Source organism: Anopheles coustani (assembly GCF_943734705.1).
Source record: "Anopheles coustani chromosome X unlocalized genomic scaffold, idAnoCousDA_361_x.2 X_unloc_140, whole genome shotgun sequence".
Classification (NCBI taxonomy): domain Eukaryota; kingdom Metazoa; phylum Arthropoda; class Insecta; order Diptera; family Culicidae; genus Anopheles; species Anopheles coustani.
In genome coordinates, this window is record NW_026525094.1 from 23,081 (window position 1) to 32,500 (window position 9,420).

The window sequence follows — 9,420 nt, forward strand, 5'->3', positions numbered from 1 at the left end:
AAATATCCCAAATCGAACATGAATTTTATACACACAAGAGTACAAACATAAAGGAACACGGACCAAGCGTACCGAGAGAATCGGTACTAGAGCCCTTGTGGTTCTACATTGAGAGCCCTCGTGGTTCTACATAGATACTTTATGTTAGGGGTTCCAACCCCATAGTACTAGAACGGTGGAAGTAGCAAATAAACCGAACGTGGAATTTACTTTCTGATGGTCATGCGGTCGTCCAAAGGGGTCTAGTATCCTGGGATGACAAGCATCACGGGCACAGCTCGTATCAAAACAGTCGAAGAGGCCCGCGAAAGCTTGCTTTCCATGGCTATGCGATGCACAAATTGAGTTTACTCACCGTAGTATAAAACGAACGAACCGAACCTATCCGAGTAGGGATAATGGGCGCAGTAACATACTTCTGTGACCCAGCGAGAGTTGAACGAGGTGACATGAACTGTCAGTGGCTTATATCAGATGGGATACATACATGAGATTGCTTTCAAATCTACACTCGAAAACCTAACCAAGTAAAAGCGAACGTGGGAAGGATTCGAAACCGGTCACGAAATCTTAAGCTGGAAAGAGTCATCACTATGGATACATATTATGCGAAACCAATCAAGTGCTCAGTACTGATCCAAAACCTAAGAGCACTAGTGAACACCTTATTCTCACCCTAGTTCACATCCAAGTGATCGACCACGTGTGTGAAGCAAAGACCAATCGAATTCCTCAATGAACCGAACACTATGAACAAATGGCCAAAAACGTTATAACTATCCAAACATCCTACTATCTAGCGAAAGTCATCACGATGGAACCATACCATGATCTTTAACCTATAGCGCTCACCATATTCCTACCCAGAGTGCAAGTGAACAGATTGCTCACCCCTACCCAGTTCACAACCACGTGATCGACTAACAAACCGAGGTTACCACAAGTCAAAGTTATACGTTTACAAGCGCAAGACCAATCGAAAACCCCGAAAGCAATCTCGACCCAAAATGTATTATCCGTGAGTGTAGTCGAGTCTCGTACTCGTCATCTGTAATCGTCGGATAGAATATCCAGTACACGGTTGTCTTTCCAAATGAAATCTACATACAGAACTCGCTCTTGGCAAATGGGTGGCATTGGCGCAATCAGGAGCGAGTTCCCGTCCGGGTGCCAAGTGATTGGCAAATGTCTGGGGGAAAGCAACCATATGTTGATTTGTCTGTTAGTGTACTGGGTGTTTGAGGTATGTAGTATCCACGCTTGGTTGGGTGTGTCAGAGGACCATGGATGCGTTCACAACCCCAATTGGGGTACATCGGGAATGATTTTGTGGAACCGATGTGCCCGGCACACACTAAGTTTTGTTGCAAGTTAATAGTGTGCCATGTCCGGGGGGGTTGTGATTAAACTCTGGTGAATTGCGTACTGTGGTGATTGGGGTATGAAAGCCCCGCAGTTGCAATGATCGGACGCGCCTAGCGTGTCCTTTAGTTGATGGTAGGGAAATGAAGGCCCTTGTCAGCTCACCTAAGTATTCATGGAAGTTTGGCATAAGGTCGCTGTGGTAGGGGTATGAAGGCCCCGTCAGCGCATGCACAATCGGGCGCACGAGCGCTTAGCGGAGTCGAATGCCGCTCAAGTGCCTGTCCGGTGCATCGGGTGTGTGTGTGATACGAGGGCAATGAGGTTCGCACGGGGGCTCGCCTCCCGTGTGCTACCGGACTTGACAACATATAGAACGTGGTGTTTGCTCCTCCGGGTGCAATGGGACAATGAACATTCGAACGCAAAGTCGGAATTCTGGTTGATCCTACCAGTAATATACGCTCGTCTCAAAGGTTAAGCCATGCATGTCTAAGTACAAACAGATTTAATGTGAAACCGCATAAGGCTCAGTATAACAGCTATAATTTACGAGATCATCAACCTAGTTACTTGGATAACTGTGGAAAATCTAGAGCTAATACATGCAACATGCCAGGACCCTCGCGGGAACTGGTGCACTTATTAGTCAAACCAATCGCGGGTTCTCCGTGTCATTGAGTTGAAGTCTGGATAATGATGCTGATCGTATGGTCTCGCACCGACGACAGATCTCGCAAATATCTGCCCTATCAACTATGGATGGTAGTATAGAGGACTACCATGGTTGCAACGGGTAACGGGGAATCAGGGTTCGATTCCGGAGAGGGAGCCTGAGAAATGGCTACCACATCCAAGGAAGGCAGCAGGCGCGTAAATTACCCAATCCCGGGACGGGGAGGTAGTGACGAGAAATAACAATATGAAACTCTTTAATGATGTTTCATAATTGGAATGAGTAGAGCATAAATCCTTCTACGAGGATCAAGTGGAGGGCAAGTCTGGTGCCAGCAGCCGCGGTAATTCCAGCTCCACTAGCGTATATTAAAATTGTTGCGGTTAAAACGTTCGAAGTTGATACTTGTCCAACACAGTCCGGCTCCGCCGACCCGGTCAACCCGTGGTCGGTGGGCCAAGTCGGAATCTGGTTGCGACTCAATGGTGTGGTAGGGCACCAAGTCTGTGTCATGGTGTGCCCTTCAACGGGTGCAAGTGTAACATAGAGCTCGACCGCTCACGTTTACCTTGAACAAATTAGAGTGCTTAAAGCAGGGTGCCCAAACGCCCTAGAATAATCTTGCATGGAATAATGGAATACGACCTTGGTCTAATCTTTCATTGGTTTGTACTCAGACCGGAGGTAATGATTAACAGAAGTAGTTGGGGACACTAGTATTACGGCGCGAGAGGTGAAATTCGTAGACCGTCGTAAGACTAACTAAAGCGAAGGCATTTGTCAAGGATGCTTTCTTTAATCAAGAACGAAAGTTAGAGGATCGAAGGCGATTAGATACCGCCCTAGTTCTAACCGTAAACGATGCCAACTAGCAATTGGGAGACGCTACAACCAGGTGCTCTCAGTAGCTTCCGGGAAACCAAAGTCAGGTTCCGGGGGAAGTATGGTTGCAAAGTTGAAACTTAAAGGAATTGACGGAAGGGCACCACAATGAAATGGAGCTTGCGGTTCAATTTGACTCAACACGGGAAAACTTACCAGGTCCGAACTTATGGAGGTGAGACAGATTAATAGCTCTTTCTCAAATTTAAGGGTAGTGGTGCATGGCCGTTCTTAGTTCGTGGATTGATTTGTCTGGTTAATTCCGATAACGAACGTGACTCACATATGCTAACTAGAACGCAGTCAGCGTTAATGCGTCGATGCCGATTGGAACGGGTTAGGACCTTTCGGTGGAGTATGACCTGACACCTTCGCTGTTCGTGTGCGCAAGTGCACTTACGGTACGCTGCTTAGCAGGACAATTTGTGTTTAGCAAAATGAGATCGAGCGATAACAGGTCCGTGATGCCCTTAGATGTTCTGGGCTACACGCGTGCTACAATGTGGGTAGCAGCGTGTCTCCTATTCCGAGAGGAACGGGAAATCACTCAAATACTCACTTAGTAGGGATTATGGATTGCAATGGTCCATATGAACTCGGAACTTCTAGTAAGTGCTGGTCATCAGCCAGCGTTGAATACGTCCCTGCCCTTTGTACACACCGCCCGTCGCTACTACCGATGGATTATTTAGTGAGGTCTTTGGAGATGATCGTTCGCTGGATCCTCGTGAACCGCGTCTGCTTTATCGAAGTTGACCGAACTTGATGATTTAGAGGAAGTAAAAGTCGTAACAAGGTTTCCGTAGGTGAACCTGCGGAAGGATCATTAGTGGCCAAGTGATCCTTCCAGAAGTCCGAACCTGCGGGTTGAGACTTCGGCACAAGTTGCCATATGATAATTGACGAAACACTATAGAAGTCCGAACCTGCGGGTTGAGACTTCGGCACAAGTTGCCATATGAACATTGACGAAACACTATGAAGTCCGAACCTGCGGGTTGAGACTTAGGCACAAGTTGCCTTATACATGACTTCGAACAAATACACAAGTCCGAACCTGCGGGTTGAGACTTAGGCACAAGTTGCCTTATACATGACTTCGAACAAATACACAAGTCCGAACCTGCGGGTTGAGACTTAGGCACAAGTTGCCATATGAAAGTTGACGAAACACTAACAAGTCCGAACCTGCGGGTTGAGACTTAGGCACACGTTGCCTTATACATGACTTCGAACAAATACACAAGTCCGAACCTGCGGGTTGAGACTTAGGCACAAGTTGCCTTATACATGACTTCGAACAAATACACAAGTCCGAACCTGCGGGTTGAGACTTAGGCACAAGTTGCCATATGAAAGTTGACGAAACACTAACAAGTCCGAACCTGCGGGTTGAGACTTAGGCACACGTTGCCTTATACATGACTTCGAACAAATACACAAGTCCGAACCTGCGGGTTGAGACTTAGGCACAAGTTGCCTTATACATACATTGGCCAAATAAACAGAAGTCCGAACCTGCGGGTTGAGACTTAGGCACAAGTTGCCATATTATATTCGATCAAACACTAAGTAGTCCGAACCTGCGGGTTGAGACTCAAGACCGTAACAAGATGTCACTATACAAGTCCGAACCTAAGGGTTGAGACTTAATGCGATCTAGATACCAAGTTGACATCCAATACCTGTTGAGCAAAACCAAAGATTCCCTGTTCTCGAATGATTACACTATATAACAGGGAATCTTGAAGAAATCAAGCAAGCGTGAAACAAAGTCATCACTTGGGCATGCTCGATAGCCAACCACATGACCTTAACCTAAGAGAGCATGCAAACCACATGATACCTATAAACGATTAACCCGCCCTAGTTCAATCGTTCACCAAGTGATGACTTCAGTATGGCTAAGAGAAAAACTTTTAAATGGGAAAAACTCTAAGTCCGAACCTCCGGGTTGAGACTTCCGCGTCGGAGGTGGGCGCACCTCCTATCCGAAAGATGATGAATCAGGGGTGTTCGGTCAGCAATGGTCGGATACCCCGTCGTAGTCCAACTATGACAATCAAAGTCAAGACCTCCGGGTTGAGACTTTCCGCGAGTACAAGCATAAAGGAACACGGACCAAGCCGTACCGAGAGAATCGGTACTAGAGCCCTCGTGGTTCTACATTGAGAGAGCCCTCGTGGTTCTCATTAGGGGCTTTATGCAAGTCGTACTCAATACTGTGGTGTGAAGTATAAAGTATAGTCTTCGCCTGGTCCACGCTGCTTCGGCGGTCCTGGGTAAGATAGTTCATTCTAGCTTGCCCTATAGTGGAATGAGGACACTTAATGCTTCGTCTTTTAGCGGCGGCTAGACTCCTCCTCACGGGGAACGAGTTGACGCACACAGCGGCGGCTTACGCACTATGGCAATCATGGATGCCTGAAGATTCCGTGAAGTTCTCCCCTGGTCCACGCTGCCTCGGCAGTCCTGGGTAAAATGGAATATTTCCAGCTTGCCCTATAGTGGAAGAGGACTATCCAACAATATAAAGTCAAGACCTCCGGGTTGAGACTTTCCGCGTCGGTGGTGTCGCGCACCGCCTATCCGAAAGATGGTGTAACAGGGGTGTTCGATCAGCAATGGTCGGATGCCCCGTCATAGTCCAACTATGACAACCAAAGTCAAGACCTCCGGGTTGAGACTTTCCGCGTCCGGAGGTACGCGTACCGCCTACCCGAAAGATGGTGTGCTTCTGGGGTATTCGATGAGTCGGATACCCCGTCGTAGTCCAACTATGACAATCAAAGTCAAGACCTCCGGGTTGAGACTTCCGCGTCCGGAGGTACGCGTACCGCCTACCCGAAAGATGGTGAATCAGGGGTGTTCGATCAGCAATGGTCGGATGCCCCGTCGTAGTCCAACTATGACAATCAAAGTCAAGACCTCCGGGTTGAGACTTTCTAAGAGTACAAGCATAAAGGAACACGGACCAAGCCGTACCGAGAGAATCGGTACTAGAGCCCTCGTGGTTCTACATTGAGAGAGCCCTCGTGGTTCTCATTAGGGGCTTTATGCAAGTCGTACTCAATACTGTGGTGTGAAGTATAAAGTATAGAGTCCTCCACTGGTCCACGCTGCTCCGGCGGTCCTGGGTAAGATAGTTCATTCTAGCTTGCCCTATGTGGAAGAGGACTCAATACCCTACCTGTTGAGCTTGAAACAAAGTCATCACTTGGGCATGCTCATATTGCCATACACAATTACATTATATTCGAATGAGCATGCAAGCGACCCTATATAGACCGAACCAAAACGATAGATACCGCCGTAGTTCACCCCCACCAAGTGATGACTTCAGTATGGCTAGTGTGTGAAGTATAAAGTATAGTCCTCCCCTGGTCCACACTGCTTCGGCGGTCCTGGGTAAGATAGTTAGTTCTAGCTTGCCCTATGTGGAAGAGGACACAATACTTAATACTTAGAGTACAAGCATAAAGGAACACGGACCAAGCCGTACCGAGAGAATCGGTACTAGAGCCCTCGCGGTTCTACATTGTGAGCCCTCGTGGTTCAAACTAGATACTTTATGCAAGGCGTACTCAAAACTGTGGTGTGAAGTATAAAGTATAGTCCTCATCTGGTCCACGCTGCTTCGGCGGTCCTGGGTAAGATAGTTAATTCTAGCTTGCCCTATGTGGAAGAGGACACAATACTTAATACTGTGGTGTAATGGACAAGGTATAGTCCTCCACTGGTCCACGCTGCTCCGGCGGTCCTGGGTAAGATAGTTCATTCTAGCTTGCCCTATGTGGAAGAGGACTCAATACCCTACCTGTTGAGCTTGAAACAAAGTCATCACTTGGGCATGCTCATATTGCCATACAATATTCCATTATCTACTAATGAGCATGCAGCTATATGATTATAACCTGTAAACGATTACCCCGCCGTAGTTCAGCGCTTCAACCAAGTGATGACTTCAGTATGGCTAGTGTGTGAAGTATAAAGTATAGTCCTCCCCTGGTCCACACTGCTTCGGCGGTCCTGGGTAAGATAGTTAGTTCTAGCTTGCCCTATGTGGAAGAGGACACCATACTTAATACTGTGGTGTAATGAACAAAGTATAGTCCTCCACTGGTCCACGCTGCTTCGGCGGTCCTGGGTAAGATAGTTAGTTCTAGCTTGCCCTATGTGGAAGAGGGCATACAAGACAAAGTATAGTTCTCCCCTGGTCCACGCTGCTTCGGCGGTCCTGGGTAAGATAGTTAATTCTAGCTTGCCCTATGTGGAAGAGGGCATATATGAACCAAGAACGAAGGTTATGATCGAGGAATGATTCGACAACTAACCGATGGTATGAAATGTGAAGAATTCAAGCAAGCACACAATCAAGTCATCACTTGGGCATGCTCGATAGCCAACCCTATGACATTAACCTAGTAGAGCATGCGAAAACCAATATATATGTAAACGATGCCCCTCCCTAGTTCAGCGCTTCAACCAAGTGATGACTTCAGAATGGCTAAATCAAATCGGTTCAAAACATACCATCGGTACCCTATTGAAACACACAAGTCGATATCAAACCTCATGATTGTGTAGTCCTCCACTGGTCCACACTGCTCCGGCGGGTCCTGGGTAAGATAGTTCATTCTAGCTTGCCCTATGTGGAAGAGGGCACATTACTCAATACTGTGGTGTTATGAACAAAGTATAGTCCTCCACTGGTCCACGCTGCTTCGGCGGTCCTGGGTAAGATAGTTAGTTCTAGCTTGCCCTATGTGGAAGAGGGCATACAAGACAAAGTATAGTTCTCCCCTGGTCCACGCTGCTTCGGCGGTCCTGGGTAAGATAGTTAATTCTAGCTTGCCCTATGTGGAAGAGAGCATACATGAACCAAGAACGAAGGTTATGATCGAGGAATGATTCGACAACTAACCGATGGTATGAAATGTGAAGAATTCAAGCAAGCACACAATCAAGTCATCACTTGGGCATGCTCGATAGCCAACCTCATGACATTAACCTAGTAGAGCATGCGAAAACCAATATATATGTAAACGATGCCTCCCTAGTTCAGCGCTTCAACCAAGTGATGACTTCAGAATGGCTAAATCAAATCGGTTCAAACCATACCATCGGTATCCTATTGAAACACACAAGTCGATATCAAACCTCATGATTGTGTAGTCCTCCACTGGTCCACGCCGCTTCGGCCGTCCTGGGTAAAATGGAACATTCCAGCTTGCCCTATGTGGAAGAGGGCACATTACTCAATACTGTGGTGTGAAGTATAAAGTTCAGTTCTCCCCTGGTCCACGCTGCTTCGGCGGTCCTGGGTAAGATAGTTCATTCTAGCTTGCCCTATGTGGAAGAGGACACTTAATACTTCGTCTCTAAGCGGCGGCTTGACTCCTCCCTACGGGGAACGGGTTTACGCGCACAGCGGCGGCTTACGCACTATGGCAGTCATGGATGCCTTACGTTTCTATGAAAAGTGTGTTCCTCCCCTGGTCCACGCTGCTTCGGCAGTCCTGGGTAAGATAGTTAGTTCTAGCTTGCCCTATGTGGAAGAGGACACGAAGACTTACTGTGGTGTGAAGCATAAAGTTCAGTTCTCCCCTGGTCCACGCCGCTTCGGCCGTCCTGGGTAAAATGGATTCATCCAGCTTGCCCTATGTGGAATGAGGACACTTTATGTTTCGTCTCTAAGCGGCGGCTTGCTCCTCCCTACGGGGAACGGGTATACGCGCACAGCGGCGGCTTACGTTATGGCAGTCATGGATGCCTTACGTTTCCATGAAAAGTGTGTTCCTCCCCTGGTCCACGCTGCTTCGGCAGTCCTGGGTAAGATAGTTAGTTCTAGCTTGCCCTATGTGGAAGAGGACACGAAGACTTACTGTGGTGTGAAGCATAAAGTTCAGTTCTCCCCTGGTCCACGCCGCTTCGGCCGTCCTGGGTAAAATGGATTCATCCAGCTTGCCCTATGTGGAATGAGGACACTTTATGTTTCGTCTCTAAGCGGCGGCTTGCTCCTCCCTACGGGGAACGGGTATACGCGCACAGCGGCGGCTTACGCAAGTTAGTCACCCTCGGCAGTGGATCACTCGGCTCATGGATCGATGAAGACCGCAGCTAACTGCGCGTCATAATGTGAACTGCAGGACACATGAACATTGATAAGTTGAACGCATATTGCACGTCGTGGGAACCTACCATGATGTACAGATGACTGAGCGCTTATATTTGAGAAATGTATCGCATACATTTAACTACGCCGTGACACCCGTCACGAGACGTGCACCATGATGTTAACTAGGGTCGCGACGACCCGCTAGCATTAAAGAACCCGTGGTTTACAATATACTGGCATTGGAATTCGAAGTATTTAGAGCGTCCGTGTTCCCGCGTGAGGCGGAAGTACGAGGAGAAGGCGTGCTTGTGGTGTCTGTGGTGGTGTTTACTGATGTCTAGCTTCAGCTTATTTATTTATTTAAATAGAAGCGAAGATGTCA

General features: G+C 47.7%; 1 non-coding gene across 1 annotated transcript; it reads left to right on the forward strand.

Moving 5' to 3' along the window:
• Positions 1-8,992: 8,992 nt before the first annotated feature.
• Positions 8,993-9,147, forward strand: LOC131270117 (5.8S ribosomal RNA). The gene has a single exon (XR_009179250.1). It is a non-coding gene; the product is annotated as a 5.8S ribosomal RNA (ribosomal RNA).
• The last annotated feature ends 273 nt before the right edge of the window (positions 9,148-9,420 follow it).